Below are 13891 nucleotides of genomic sequence, written 5' to 3' on the forward strand. Positions count from 1 at the left end.
ACCATTGAGAACAGTATAAACGATCTATTAGTGGAAGTAGCTTAAATGAGAAATGCCCTCGTTTAACATGCTAGGATGATCGACTTCGGTATTCTCCAACTGCTGTTTACATTTTCTAACACGTTATGAGGACGAATACAAAGGTTGACAGCTTCCTTGTAAGTGGGGGTAAGCACAAGTTATTTTCAGATGTAATGTCTATTTTAAACTCAATCTAGTCCTGCGTAGTGCAAAAGACATTGCTATATTTTTATATTAGTCAAGCCCTATTTAAAGTGTTCTTAAATTGTTTTGACATTAGCAATGATCAATTTAAATGTGGTTATTGATTTAAACAACTGAACAATTGTGGGCTTGATGGTTTCTTTTTTCTACGTTTCTACCGGAATGAGATACACACTCAAAATGTGTCCCCTTCCTTCAGCAACCCCCGACTGAAGATTGAAGTGGTCATTCCTTGCAGCGAGTAGGTTCCCGATAACAACACTCATTGTCAGCTCGGTGCTCAGAAGAAAACACTGCCACTCCTCCTGGTGGATACCGAGACCAATCCCTTCAAAACGTGTTTCATTCTAGAAATGATCCTTGCAAATATAGTCTTAACTTTTATTAGCAGACCGTCGCCCCCAACTGGCAAGCTCTACTTCATATGAAACAATGACTGGGCAACAACGAGGTGTTACATTAACAATACAAACTAACTCGAGACAGCCAAGCCGTTAAAGCATACCTTAAGTTTGTCGTGTGATACAAAAGCAAGTATTGGCATTTTTGCATCGTCTGCCTCGTCAAACAAGCTCGAGCCACAGCACACAGCGCTGCTGCATCGGGACACAGATTGTGGATTTCTAAGCGACTGAATAAACGAGCTGAGACTACTTTTTAAAGAAATTGAAAACATACCTCTAGTCGAAATACTTGCTATTTAGTTAATTAAATTATTTTTTTAAATTTGCAATCACAGACTACATTGCCAAAATAAAAATAAAAAACAACTGACAATCTGATTTGCTCGTATCAAGCTGCGATGAAGCCTATGAGAATCCCTGTCACCATTAAAGGGGAATTAGCTCAAATGGTAGAGCGCTCGCTTAGCATGCGAGAAGTAGCGGGATCGATGCCCGCATTCTCCAAATAATTTTAAAGTATCTGCGTATTTTGTCCCGGCGCATTATGGAGATAAATACAAAGTGTGACAATTCTTTGTAACAGAGACGCCCACCATGCATGTGTATTTTAATGCACAGTCTGCTAATTTGTAATAATCCCCGGACTGAAAAACTGCAGCGCGTGATATTTTGTAGGTCTTCTTATCTCCTATGTCCTCTAACGCTAGGCACAACGTGCCCGAGTGCTGTAGCAGCAGCCATGAAGCAAGTTAGTTTTTCAGTAGAAAGAAGGCTTTTGTGTATGGGTGTTTTGAAAAGATCAGTTAAATAGCTACGTATTTTGAAATAAGGATGTATTCATTATTATGAACGTTGGCAGAAAGGATATGGTATTATTATTTCCCACGTGTGCTTGACTTGTACAAATCTGATAGAGTTTCAACAAAGGCATTTGACTTGGGTTCATTATTTAGCCTATACTGCCATCTGCAGCATTACTGCGGGTGTCGTTTGCTTCTTTTGACAATAATACGGCTGTTTTCACGGAAAACCGTGAGAGCATGTAGCCGTGGCTGAGTGGTTAATGAACAAACAGAGCTGTCAGAAATGGAATTCGAAGCCACGCTTCCAGGGTAACTGTGATCTGAACGCAGCGCCATAGCTCGCTCAACCATCCTGAATTAGACACGTCTTTTCACAACATTGCAGTACACTGCTGAACCTCCGATGTCTGACGCTGCAGTAAATCAACTCGTGTGTGTGTGTGTACTTATTCTTTTTCTGTTTATATGAAGGAGGGCGACCTGTTTTGTCGCATTCTATATGGGATTGTAGCAGCCACACCCAGTGACACCCAGTGAGAGTCCTAATACCGACACTACTAAAAATTAATTAAAAGGTTTGGAATAGGAATGACAACAGAATGACAAAGGCAGAATAACAATTCACAAAGCTTTATTACAATGATCCATGAGTCACATAAATCAGTTCAAATAACTAACAATACAATGTATTAAAGTTGTACTAAAAACAAGGAGGGGAAATTGAATAAAGCCAGCCAATAGCCACATTTTAAAAGCATGGGGTATTAGACCAACATATAGCAGCGATTACACTTCTCTTTAAGAGTGCTAGGTGATTGGAAACAGCTCTTCGCAGCAAGGGTACAACAACAAAAGCCAGATTGTTAATACACACAAGTTTTAACAGTATTAGGGAACGTTAGCTGCAACATTACAGGTTTAACTATATTAGAGCAATTCAACAACAATACAAGTTTAGTTAAGATAATTAGCAGCAACGTTCAGGTTTAGCAGCGGTGTAGCATAAGTAAACAGAACCAAAAGGTGTGGGGACATTTACCTGCTGCTGGAACACTTTTAATCTAACAAAACAAAATTGATGAGACCGGGATTTAACCACACGTCTCAGAGCTTTATTCAACAGACTAGATCTCGAATTATCCAACACTTTACTTTTGGAATATACTCACACGGCTGTAACACCGCAGACACAGACACAGCGCGTCTCCAGAACACTCATCTACAGCAGCAGCACACCGAATCTCAGGTCCCACGCACCTGTCGGTACTTCCTCTCTCACCCCGCCTCAAAGAAAGAAACTTTCTCCCGACAGCCCGGCTAGCTCAGTCGGTAGAGCATGAGACTCTTAATCTCAGGGTCGTGGGTTCGAGCCCCACGTTGGGCGTCCTTTTTAAATACAAATTGTAGATGTTTCTTCGAGGCAACAGAGCAATGTCTGATTCTGTTCACATTGTATAAAGTATTGCAACACAATTACTTATTGGTCATTGTCATATAGCAATTGCTATTGTAAAATGCGTGCATCCTTTAAAGCTATACCGATATTGAAATAAAGAATATTACTTTCGTGGGTTGGCTTCAATCTGATTCTTTTTTTACACTTGTCATTACATCATTCATGGAGCAAGTTAGTATGTGCGTAATAAACCCAATCGGGCCTTGATACAATAGACAACCCTAGTCTGTGCTGAAATGAAATAATGCGGTTTTCTACTAAAACAAAAGCAGCTTGTCAGAATGGCCGAGTGGTCGAAGGCGCCAGACTCAAGGACGCTGTCTTTCCAAAGAATTGTGTGTTCTGGTCTCCGAATGGAGTCGTGGGTTCAAATCCCACTTCTGACAGTTCACTTTTACTTATTTTTTAAATGAATCAATTTGTTCATTTTACTATAAAAGATTGTTTCAAGGAAATCAACAGCTGATACCAAACTCTTGTCAGCACTCAATACCATTTTCATTTCCATTTTAAATCGGACTAAAATAGCGTTCCTAACACAGATTGCATTTTTGTTGTAAACTGGCTACTTGTCGAAGTCACTGAAAAATATTTTGTGTAGAAACATGTGTTATTTAACTAAAGATTGTTTTAATATTTCAAATAACATATTACTTTGAAAAACATCTCCGACTGCCACTGGATCGTGGTCTCAGGCTGGGATGCGGACCATTGAGAACAGTATAAACGATCTATTAGTGGAAGTAGCTTACATGAGAAATGCCCTCGTTTAACATGCTAGGATGATCTTCTTCGGTATTCTCCAACTGCTGTTTACATTTTCTAACACGTTATGAGGACGAATACAAAGGTTGACAGCTTCCTTGTAAGTGGGGGTAAGCACAAGTTATTTTCAGATGTAATGTCTATTTTAAACTCAATCTAGTCCTGCGTAGTGCAAAAGACATTGCTATATTTTTGTATTAGTCAAGCCCTATTTAAAGTGTTCTTAAATTGTTTCGACATTAGCAATGATCAATTTAAATGTGGTTATTGATTTAAACAACTGAACAATTGTGGGCTTGATGGTTTCTTTTTTCTACGTTTCTACCGGAATGAGATACACACTCAAAATGTGTCCCCTTCCTTCAGCAACCCCCGACTGAAGATTGAAGTGGTCATTCCTTGCAGCTTGTTTTCCCGATAACAACACTCATTGTCAGCTCGGTGCTCAGAAGAAAACACTGCCACTCCTCCTGGTGGATACCGAGACCAATCCCTTCAAAACGTGTTTCATTCTAGAAATGATCCTTGCAAATATAGTCTTAACTTTTATTAGCAGACCGTCGCCCCCAACTGGCAAGCTCTACTTCATATGAAACAATGACTGGGCAACAACGAGGTGTTACATTAAGAATACAAACTAACCCAAGACAGCCAAGCCGTTAAAACATACCTTAAGTTTGTCGCGTGATACAAAAGCAAGTATTGGCATTTTTGCATTATCTGCCTCCTCAAACAAGCTCGAGCCACAGCACACAGCGCTGCTGCATCGGGACACAGATTGTGGATTTCTAAGCGACTGAATAAACGAGCTGAGACTACTTTTTAAAGAAATTGAAAACATACCTCTAGTCGAAATACTTGCTATTTAGTTAATTAAATTATTTTTTTAAATTTGCAATCACAGACTACATTGCCAAAATAAAAATAAAAAAAACAACTGACAATCTGATTTGCTCGTATCAAGCTGCGATGAGGCCTATGAGAATCCCTGGCACCATTAAAGGGGAATTAGCTCAAATGGTAGAGCGCTCACTTAGCATGCGAGAAGTAGCGGGATCGATGCCCGCATTCTCCAAATAATTTTAAAGTATCTGCGTATTTTGTCCCGCGCATTATGGAGATAAATACAAAGTGTGACAATTCTTTGTAACAGAGACGCCCACCATGCATGTGTATTTTAATGCACAGTCTGCTAATTTGTAATAATCCCCGGACTGAAAAACTGCAGCACGTGATATTTTGTAGGTCTTCTTATCTCCTATGTCCGCTAACGCTAGGCACAACGTGCCCGAGTGCTGTAGCAGCAGCCATGAAGCAAGTTAGTTTTTCAGTAGAAATAAGGCTTTTGTGTATGGGTGTTTTGAAAAGATCAGTTAAATAGCTACGTATTTTGAAATAAGGATGTATTCATTATTATGAACGTTGGCAGAAAGAATATGGTATTATTATTTCCCACGTGTGCTTGACTTGTACAAATCTGATAGAGTTTCAACAAAGGCATTTGACTTGGGTTCATTATTTAGCCTATACTGCCATCTGCAGCATTACTGCGGGTGTCGTTTGCTTCTTTTGACAATAATACGGCTGTTTTCACGGAAAACCGTGAGAGCATGTAGCCGTGGCTGAGTGGTTAATGAACAAACAGAGCTGTCAGAAATGGAATTCGAAGCCACGCTTCCAGGGTAACTGTGATCTGAACGCAGCGCCATAGCTCGCTCAACCATCCTGAATTAGACACGTCTTTTCACAACATTGCAGTACACTGCTGAACCTCCGATGTCTGACGCTGCAGTAAATCAACTCGTGTGTGTGTGTGTCCTTATTCTTTTTCTGTTTATATGAAGGAGGGCGACCTGTTTTGTCGCATTCTATATGGGATTGTAGCAGCCACACCCAGTGACACCCAGTGAGAGTCCTAATACCGACACTACTAAAAATTAATTAAAAGGTTTGGAATAGGAATGACAACAGAATGACAAAGGCAGAATAACAATTCACAAAGCTTTATTACAATGATCCATGAGTCACATAAATCAGTTCAAATAACTAACAATACAATGTATTAAAGTTGTACTAAAAACAAGGAGGGGAAATTGAATAAAGCCAGCCAATAGCCACATTTTAAAAGCATGGGGTATTAGACCAACATATAGCAGCGATTACACTTCTCTTTAAGAGTGCTAGGTGATTGGAAACAGCTCTTCGCAGCAAGGGTACAACAACAAAAGCCAGATTGTTAATACACACAAGTTTTAACAGTATTAGGGAACGTTAGCTGCAACATTACAGGTTTAACTATATTAGAGCAATTCAACAACAATACAAGTTTAGTTAAGATAATTAGCAGCAACGTTCAGGTTTAGCAGCGGTGTAGCATAAGTAAACAGAACCAAAAGGTGTGGGGACATTTACCTGCTGCTGGAACACTTTTAATCTAACAAAACAAAATTGATGAGACCGGGATTTAACCACACGTCTCAGAGCTTTATTCAACAGACTAGCTCTCGAATTATCCAACACTTTACTTTTGGAATATACTCACACGGCTGTAACACCGCAGACACAGACACAGCGCGTCTCCAGAACACTCATCTACAGCAGCAGCACACCGAATCTCAGGTCCCACGCACCTGTCGGTACTTCCTCTCTCACCCCGCCTCAAAGAAAGAAACTTTCTCCCGACAGCCCGGCTAGCTCAGTCGGTAGAGCATGAGACTCTTAATCTCAGGGTCGTGGGTTCGCGCCCCACGTTGGGCGTCCTTTTTAAATACAAATTGTAGATGTTTCTTCGAGGCAACGGAGCAATGTCTGATTCTGTTCACATTGTATAAAGTATTGCAACACAATTACTTATTGGTCATTGTCATATAGCAATTGCTATTGTAAAATGCGTGCATCCTTTAAAGCTATACCGATATTGAAATAAAGAATCTTACTTTCGTGGGTTGGCTTCAATCTAATTCTTTTTTTACACTTGTCATTACATCATTCATGGAGCAAGTTAGTATGTGCGTAATAAACCCAATCGGGCCTTGATACAATAGACAACCCTAGTCTGTGCTGAAATGAAATAATGCGGTTTTCTACTAAAGCAAACGCAGCTTGTCCGAATGGCCGAGTGGTCTAAGGCGCCAGACTCAAGGACGCTGTCTTTCCAAAGAATTGTGTGTTCTGGTCTCCGAATGGAGGCGTGGGTTCAAATCCCACTTCTGACAGTTCACTTTTACTTATTTTTTAAATGAATCAATTTGTTCATTTTACTATAAAAGATTGTTTCAAGGAAATCAACAGCTGATACCAAACTCTTGTCAGCACTCAATACCATTTTCATTTCCATTTTAAATCGGACTAAAATAGCGTTCCTAACACAGATTGCATTTTTGTTGTAAACTGGCTACTTGTCGAAGTCACTGAAAAATATTTTGTGTAGAAACATGTGTTATTTAACTAAAGATTGTTTTAATATTTCAAATAACATATTACTTTGAAAAACATCTCCGACTGCCACTGGATCGTGGTCTCAGGCTGGGATGCGGACCATTGAGAACAGTATAAACGATCTATTAGTGGAAGTAGCTTACATGAGAAATGCCCTCGTTTAACATGCTAGGATGATCGACTTCGGTATTCTCCAACTGCTGTTTACATTTTCTAACACGTTATGAGGACGAATACAAAGGTTGACAGCTTCCTTGTAAGTGGGGGTAAGCACAAGTTATTTTCAGATGTAATGTCTATTTTAAACTCAATCTAGTCCTGCGTAGTGCAAAAGACATTGCTATATTTTTATATTAGTCAAGCCCTATTTAAAGTGTTCTTAAATTGTTTTGACATTAGCAATGATCAATTTAAATGTGGTTATTGATTTAAACAACTGAACAATTGTGGGCTTGATGGTTTCATTTTTCTACGTTTCTACCGGAATGAGATACACACTCAAAATGTGTCCCCTTCCTTCAGCAACCCCCGACTGAAGATTGAAGTGGTCATTCCTTGCAGCGAGTAGGTTCCCGATAACAACACTCATTGTCAGCTCGGTGCTCAGAAGAAAACACTGCCACTCCTCCTGGTGGATACCGAGACCAATCCCTTCAAAACGTGTTTCATTCTAGAAATGATCCTTGCAAATATAGTCTTAACTTTTATTAGCAGACCGTCGCCCCCAACTGGCAAGCTCTACTTCATATGAAACAATGACTGGGCAACAACGAGGTGTTACATTAACAATACAAACTAACTCGAGACAGCCAAGCCGTTAAAGCATACCTTAAGTTTGTCGTGTGATACAAAAGCAAGTATTGGCATTTTTGCATCGTCTGCCTCGTCAAACAAGCTCGAGCCACAGCACACAGCGCTGCTGCATCGGGACACAGATTGTGGATTTCTAAGCGACTGAATAAACGAGCTGAGACTACTTTTTAAAGAAATTGAAAACATACCTCTAGTCGAAATACTTGCTATTTAGTTAATTAAATTATTTTTTTAAATTTGCAATCACAGACTACATTGCCAAAATAAAAATAAAAAACAACTGACAATCTGATTTGCTCGTATCAAGCTGCGATGAAGCCTATGAGAATCCCTGGCACCATTAAAGGGGAATTAGCTCAAATGGTAGAGCGCTCGCTTAGCATGCGAGAAGTAGCGGGATCGATGCCCGCATTCTCCAAATAATTTTAAAGTATCTGCGTATTTTGTCCCGGCGCATTATGGAGATAAATACAAAGTGTGACAATTCTTTGTAACAGAGACGCCCACCATGCATGTGTATTTTAATGCACAGTCTGCTAATTTGTAATAATCCCCAGACTGAAAAACTGCAGCGCGTGATATTTTGTAGGTCTTCTTATCTCCTATGTCTGCTAACGCTAGGCACAACGTGCCCGAGTGCTGTAGCAGCAGCCATGAAGCAAGTTAGTTTTTCAGTAGAAATAAGGCTTTTGTGTATGGGTGTTTTGAAAAGATCAGTTAAATAGCTACGTATTTTGAAATAAGGATGTATTCATTATTATGAACGTTGGCAGAAAGGATATGGTATTATTATTTCCCACGTGTGCTTGACACGTACAAATCTGATAGAGTTTCAACAAAGGCATTTGACTTGGGTTCATTATTTAGCCTATACTGCCATCTGCAGCATTACTGCGGGTGTCGTTTGCTTCTTTTGACAATAATACGGCTGTTTTCACGGAAAACCGTGAGAGCATGTAGCCGTGGCTGAGTGGTTAATGAACAAACAGAGCTGTCAGAAATGGAATTCGAACCCACGCTTCCAGGGTAACTGTGATCTGAACGCAGCGCCATAGCTCGCTCAACCATCCTGAATTAGACACGTCTTTTCACAACATTGCAGTACACTGCTGAACCTCCGATGTCTGACGCTGCAGTAAATCAACTCGTGTGTGTGTGTGTACTTATTCTTTTTCTGTTTATATGAAGGAGGGCGACCTGTTTTGTCGCATTCTATATGGGATTGTAGCAGCCACACCCAGTGACACCCAGTGAGAGTCCTAATACCGACACTACTAAAAAATAATTAAAAGGTTTGGAATAGGAATGACAACAGAATGACAAAGGCAGAATAACAATTCACAAAGCTTTATTACAATGATCCATGAGTCACATAAATCAGTTCAAATAACTAACAATACAATGTATTAAAGTTGTACTAAAAACAAGGAGGGGAAATTGAATAAAGCCAGCCAATAGCCACATTTTAAAAGCATGGGGTATTAGACCAACATATAGCAGCGATTACACTTCTCTTTAAGAGTGCTAGGTGATTGGAAACAGCTCTTCGCATTAAGGGTACAACAACAAAAGCCAGATTGTTAATACACACAAGTTTTAACAGTATTATGGAACGTTAGCTGCAACATTACAGGTTTAACTATATTAGAGCAATTCAACAACAATACAAGTTTAGTTAAGATAATTAGCAGCAACGTTCAGGTTTAGCAGCGGTGTAGCATAAGTAAACAGAACCAAAAGGTGTGGGGACATTTACCTGCTGCTGGAACACTTTTAATCTAACAAAATAAAATTGATGAGACCGGGATTTAACCACACGTCTCAGAGCTTTATTCAACAGACTAGCTCTCGAATTATCCAACACTTTACTTTTGGAATATACTCACACGGCTGTAACACCGCAGACACAGACACAGCGCGTCTCCAGAACACTCATCTACAGCAGCAGCACACCGAATCTCAGGTCCCACGCACCTGTCGGTACTTCCTCTCTCACCCCGCCTCAAAGAAAGAAACTTTCTCCCGACAGCCCGGCTAGCTCAGTCGGTAGAGCATGAGACTCTTAATCTCAGGGTCGTGGGTTCGAGCCCCACGTTGGGCGTCCTTTTTAAATACAAATTGTAGATGTTTCTTCGAGGCAACGGAGCAATGTCTGATTCTGTTCACATTGTATAAAGTATTGCAACACAATTACTTATTGGTCATTGTCATATAGCAATTGCTATTGTAAAATGCGTGCATCCTTTAAAGCTATACCGATATTGAAATAAAGAATCTTACTTTCGTGGGTTGGCTTCAATCTGATTCTTTTTTTACACTTGTCATTACATCATTCATGGAGCAAGTTAGTATGTGCGTAATAAACCCAATCGGGCCTTGATACAATAGACAACCCTAGTCTGTGCTGAAATGAAATAATGCGGTTTTCTACTAAAGCAAACGCAGCTTGTCAGAATGGCCGAGTGGTCTAAGGCGCCAGACTCAAGGACGCTGTCTTTCCAAAGAATTGTGTGTTCTGGTTTCCGAATGGAGGCGTGGGTTCAAATACCACTTCTGACAGTTCACTTTTACTTATTTTTTAAATGAATCAATTTGTTCATTTTACTATAAAAGATTGTTTCAAGGAAATCAACAGCTGATACCAAACTCTTGTCAGCACTCAATACCATTTTCATTTCCATTTTAAATCGGACTAAAATAGCGTTCCTAACACAGATTGCATTTTTGTTGTAAACTGGCTACTTGTCGAAGTCACTGAAAAATATTTTGTGTAGAAACATGTGTTATTTAACTAAAGATTGTTTTAATATTTCAAATAACATATTACTTTGAAAAACATCTCCGACTGCCACTGGATCGTGGTCTCAGGCTGGGATGCGGACCATTGAGAACAGTATAAACGATCTATTAGTGGAAGTGGCTTACATGAGAAATGCCCTCGTTTAACATGCTAGGATGATCGACTTCGGTATTCTCCAACTGCTGTTTACATTTTCTAACACGTTATGAGGACGAATACAAAGGTTGACAGCTTCCTTGTAAGTGGGGGTAAGCACAAGTTATTTTCAGATGTAATGTCTATTTTAAACTCAATCTAGTCCTGCGTAGTGCAAAAGACATTGCTATATTTTTATATTAGTCAAGCCCTATTTAAAGTGTTCTTAAATTGTTTTGACATTAGCAATGATCAATTTAAATGTGGTTATTGATTTAAACAACTGAACAATTGTTGGGCTTGATGGTTTCTTTTTTCTACGTTTCTACCGGAATGAGATACACACTCAAAATGTGTCCCCTTCCTTCAGCAACCCCCGACTGAAGATTGAAGTGGTCATTCCTTGCAGCGAGTAGGTTCCCGATAACAACACTCATTGTCAGCTCGGTGCTCAGAAGAAAACACTGCCACTCCTCCTGGTGGATACCGAGACCAATCCCTTCAAAACGTGTTTCATTCTAGAAATGATCCTTGCAAATATAGTCTTAACTTTTATTAGCAGACCGTCGCCCCCAACTGGCAAGCTCTACTTCATATGAAACAATGACTGGGCAACAACGAGGTGTTACATTAACAATACAAACTAACTCGAGACAGCCAAGCCGTTAAAGCATACCTTAAGTTTGTCGCGTGATACAAAAGCAAGTATTGGCATTTTTGCATCGTCTGCCTCGTCAAACAAGCTCGAGCCACAGCACACAGCGCTGCTGCATCGGGACACAGATTGTGGATTTCTAAGCGACTGAATAAACGAGCTGAGACTACTTTTTAAAGAAATTGAAAACATACCTCTATTCGAAATACTTGCTATTTAGTTAATTAAATTATTTTTTTAAATTTGCAATCACAGACTACATTGCCAAAATAAAAATAAAAAACAACTGACAATCTGATTTGCTCGTATCAAGCTGCGATGAAGCCTATGAGAATCCCTGGCACCATTAAAGGGGAATTAGCTCAAATGGTAGAGCGCTCGCTTAGCATGCGAGAAGTAGCGGGATCGATGCCCGCATTCTCCAAATAATTTTAAAGATCTGCGTATTTTGTCCCGGCGCATTATGGAGATAAATGCAAAGTGTGACAATTCTTTGTAACAGAGACGCCCACCATGCATGTGTATTTTAATGCACAGTCTGCTAATTTGTAATAATCCCCAGACTGAAAAACTGCAGCGCGTGATATTTTGTAGGTCTTCTTATCTCCTATGTCTGCTAACGACAGGCACAACGTGCCCGAGTGCTGTAGCAGCAGCCATGAAGCAAGTTAGTTTTTCAGTAGAAATAAGGCTTTTGTGTATGGGTGTTTGAAAAGATCAGTTAAATAGCTACGTATTTTGAAATAAGGATGTATTCATTATTATGAACGTTGGCAGAAAGGATATGGTATTATTATTTCCCACGTGTGCTTGACACGTACAAATCTGATAGAGTTTCAACAAAGGCATTTGACTTGGGTTCATTATTTAGCCTATACTGCCATCTGCAGCATTACTGCGGGTGTCGTTTGCTTCTTTTGACAATAATACGGCTGTTTTCACGGAAAACCGTGAGAGCATGTAGCCGTGGCTGAGTGGTTAATGAACAAACAGAGCTGTCAGAAATGGAATTCGAAGCCACGCTTCCAGGGTAACTGTGATCTGAACGCAGCGCCATAGCTCGCTCAACCATCCTGAATTAGACACGTCTTTTCACAACATTGCAGTACACTGCTGAACCTCCGATGTCTGACGCTGCAGTAAATCAACTCGTGTGTGTGTGTACTTATTCTTTTTCTGTTTATATGAAGGAGGGCGACCTGTTTTGTCGCATTCTATATGGGATTGTAGCAGCCACACCCAGTGACACCCAGTGAGAGTCCTAATACCGACACTACTAAAAAATAATTAAAAGGTTTGGAATAGGAATGACAACAGAATGACAAAAGGCAGAATAACAATTCACAAAGCTTTATTACAATGATCCATGAGTCACATAAATCAGTTCAAATAACTAACAATACAATGTATTAAAGTTGTACTAAAAACAAGGAGGGGAAATTGAATAAAGCCAGCCAATAGCCACATTTTAAAAGCATGGGGTATTAGACCAACATATAGCAGCGATTACACTTCTCTTTAAGAGTGCTAGGTGATTGGAAACAGCTCTTCGCAGCAAGGGTACAACAACAAAAGCCAGATTGTTAATACACACAAGTTTTAACAGTATTATGGAACGTTAGCTGCAACATTACAGGTTTAACTATATTAGAGCAATTCAACAACAATACAAGTTTAGTTAAGATAATTAGCAGCAACGTTCAGGTTTAGCAGCGGTGTAGCATAAGTAAACAGAACCAAAAGGTGTGGGGACATTTACCTGCTGCTGGAACACTTTTAATCTAACAAAACAAAATTGATGAGACCGGGATTTAACCACACGTCTCAGAGCTTTATTCAACAGACTAGCTCTCGAATTATCCAACACTTTACTTTTGGAATATACTCACACGGCTGTAACACCGCAGACACAGACACAGCGCGTCTCCAGAACACTCATCTACAGCAGCAGCACACCGAATCTCAGGTCCCACGCACCTGTCGGTACTTCCTCTCTCACCCCGCCTCAAAGAAAGAAACTTTCTCCCGACAGCCCGGCTAGCTCAGTCAATAGAGCATGAGACTCTTAATCTCAGGGTCGTGGGTTCGAGCCCCACGTTGGGCGTCCTTTTTAAATACAAATTGTAGATGTTTCTTCGAGGCAACGGAGCAATGTCTGATTCTGTTCACATTGTATAAAGTATTGCAACACAATTACTTATTGGTCATTGTCATATAGCAATTGCTATTGTAAAATGCGTGCATCCTTTAAAGCTATACCGATATTGAAATAAAGAATCTTACTTTCGTGGGTTGGCTTCAATCTGATTCTTTTTTTACACTTGTCATTACATCATTCATGGAGCAAGTTAGTATGTGCGTAATAAACCCAATCGGGCCTTGATACAATAGACAACC

The 13891-nt window shown here is 39.9% G+C and overlaps 10 non-coding genes across 10 annotated transcripts; 6 read left to right on the forward strand and 4 right to left on the reverse strand.

Annotated features, from left to right (window-relative positions):
- Positions 1-395: 395 nt before the first annotated feature.
- Positions 396-601, reverse strand: LOC131728775 (small nucleolar RNA U3). Its single transcript, XR_009322832.1, has one exon. It is a non-coding gene; the product is annotated as a small nucleolar RNA U3 (small nucleolar RNA).
- A 2142-nt stretch (positions 602-2743) lies between these two features.
- trnak-cuu (transfer RNA lysine (anticodon CUU)) lies at positions 2744-2816 on the forward strand. The gene has a single exon. It is a non-coding gene; the product is annotated as a tRNA-Lys (tRNA).
- Positions 2817-3163: 347 nt separating this feature from the next.
- On the forward strand, positions 3164-3274 carry trnal-caa (transfer RNA leucine (anticodon CAA)). The gene is made up of 2 exons: positions 3164-3201; positions 3229-3274. It is a non-coding gene; the product is annotated as a tRNA-Leu (tRNA).
- Positions 3275-3990: 716 nt separating this feature from the next.
- On the reverse strand, positions 3991-4194 carry LOC131728780 (small nucleolar RNA U3). The gene has a single exon (XR_009322837.1). It is a non-coding gene; the product is annotated as a small nucleolar RNA U3 (small nucleolar RNA).
- A 2143-nt stretch (positions 4195-6337) lies between these two features.
- On the forward strand, positions 6338-6410 carry trnak-cuu (transfer RNA lysine (anticodon CUU)). The gene has a single exon. It is a non-coding gene; the product is annotated as a tRNA-Lys (tRNA).
- A 347-nt stretch (positions 6411-6757) lies between these two features.
- trnal-caa (transfer RNA leucine (anticodon CAA)) lies at positions 6758-6868 on the forward strand. The gene is made up of 2 exons: positions 6758-6795; positions 6823-6868. It is a non-coding gene; the product is annotated as a tRNA-Leu (tRNA).
- A 716-nt stretch (positions 6869-7584) lies between these two features.
- LOC131728776 (small nucleolar RNA U3) lies at positions 7585-7790 on the reverse strand. Its single transcript, XR_009322833.1, has one exon. It is a non-coding gene; the product is annotated as a small nucleolar RNA U3 (small nucleolar RNA).
- A 2142-nt stretch (positions 7791-9932) lies between these two features.
- trnak-cuu (transfer RNA lysine (anticodon CUU)) lies at positions 9933-10005 on the forward strand. Its single transcript has one exon. It is a non-coding gene; the product is annotated as a tRNA-Lys (tRNA).
- A 347-nt stretch (positions 10006-10352) lies between these two features.
- On the forward strand, positions 10353-10463 carry trnal-caa (transfer RNA leucine (anticodon CAA)). Its single transcript has 2 exons — positions 10353-10390; positions 10418-10463. It is a non-coding gene; the product is annotated as a tRNA-Leu (tRNA).
- A 717-nt stretch (positions 10464-11180) lies between these two features.
- Positions 11181-11386, reverse strand: LOC117395733 (small nucleolar RNA U3). Its single transcript, XR_004543658.3, has one exon. It is a non-coding gene; the product is annotated as a small nucleolar RNA U3 (small nucleolar RNA).
- Between the last annotated feature and the right edge of the window lie 2505 nt (positions 11387-13891).

This window comes from Acipenser ruthenus, unplaced genomic scaffold (genome assembly GCF_902713425.1).
Source record: "Acipenser ruthenus unplaced genomic scaffold, fAciRut3.2 maternal haplotype, whole genome shotgun sequence".
NCBI classification, from domain to species: domain Eukaryota; kingdom Metazoa; phylum Chordata; class Actinopteri; order Acipenseriformes; family Acipenseridae; genus Acipenser; species Acipenser ruthenus.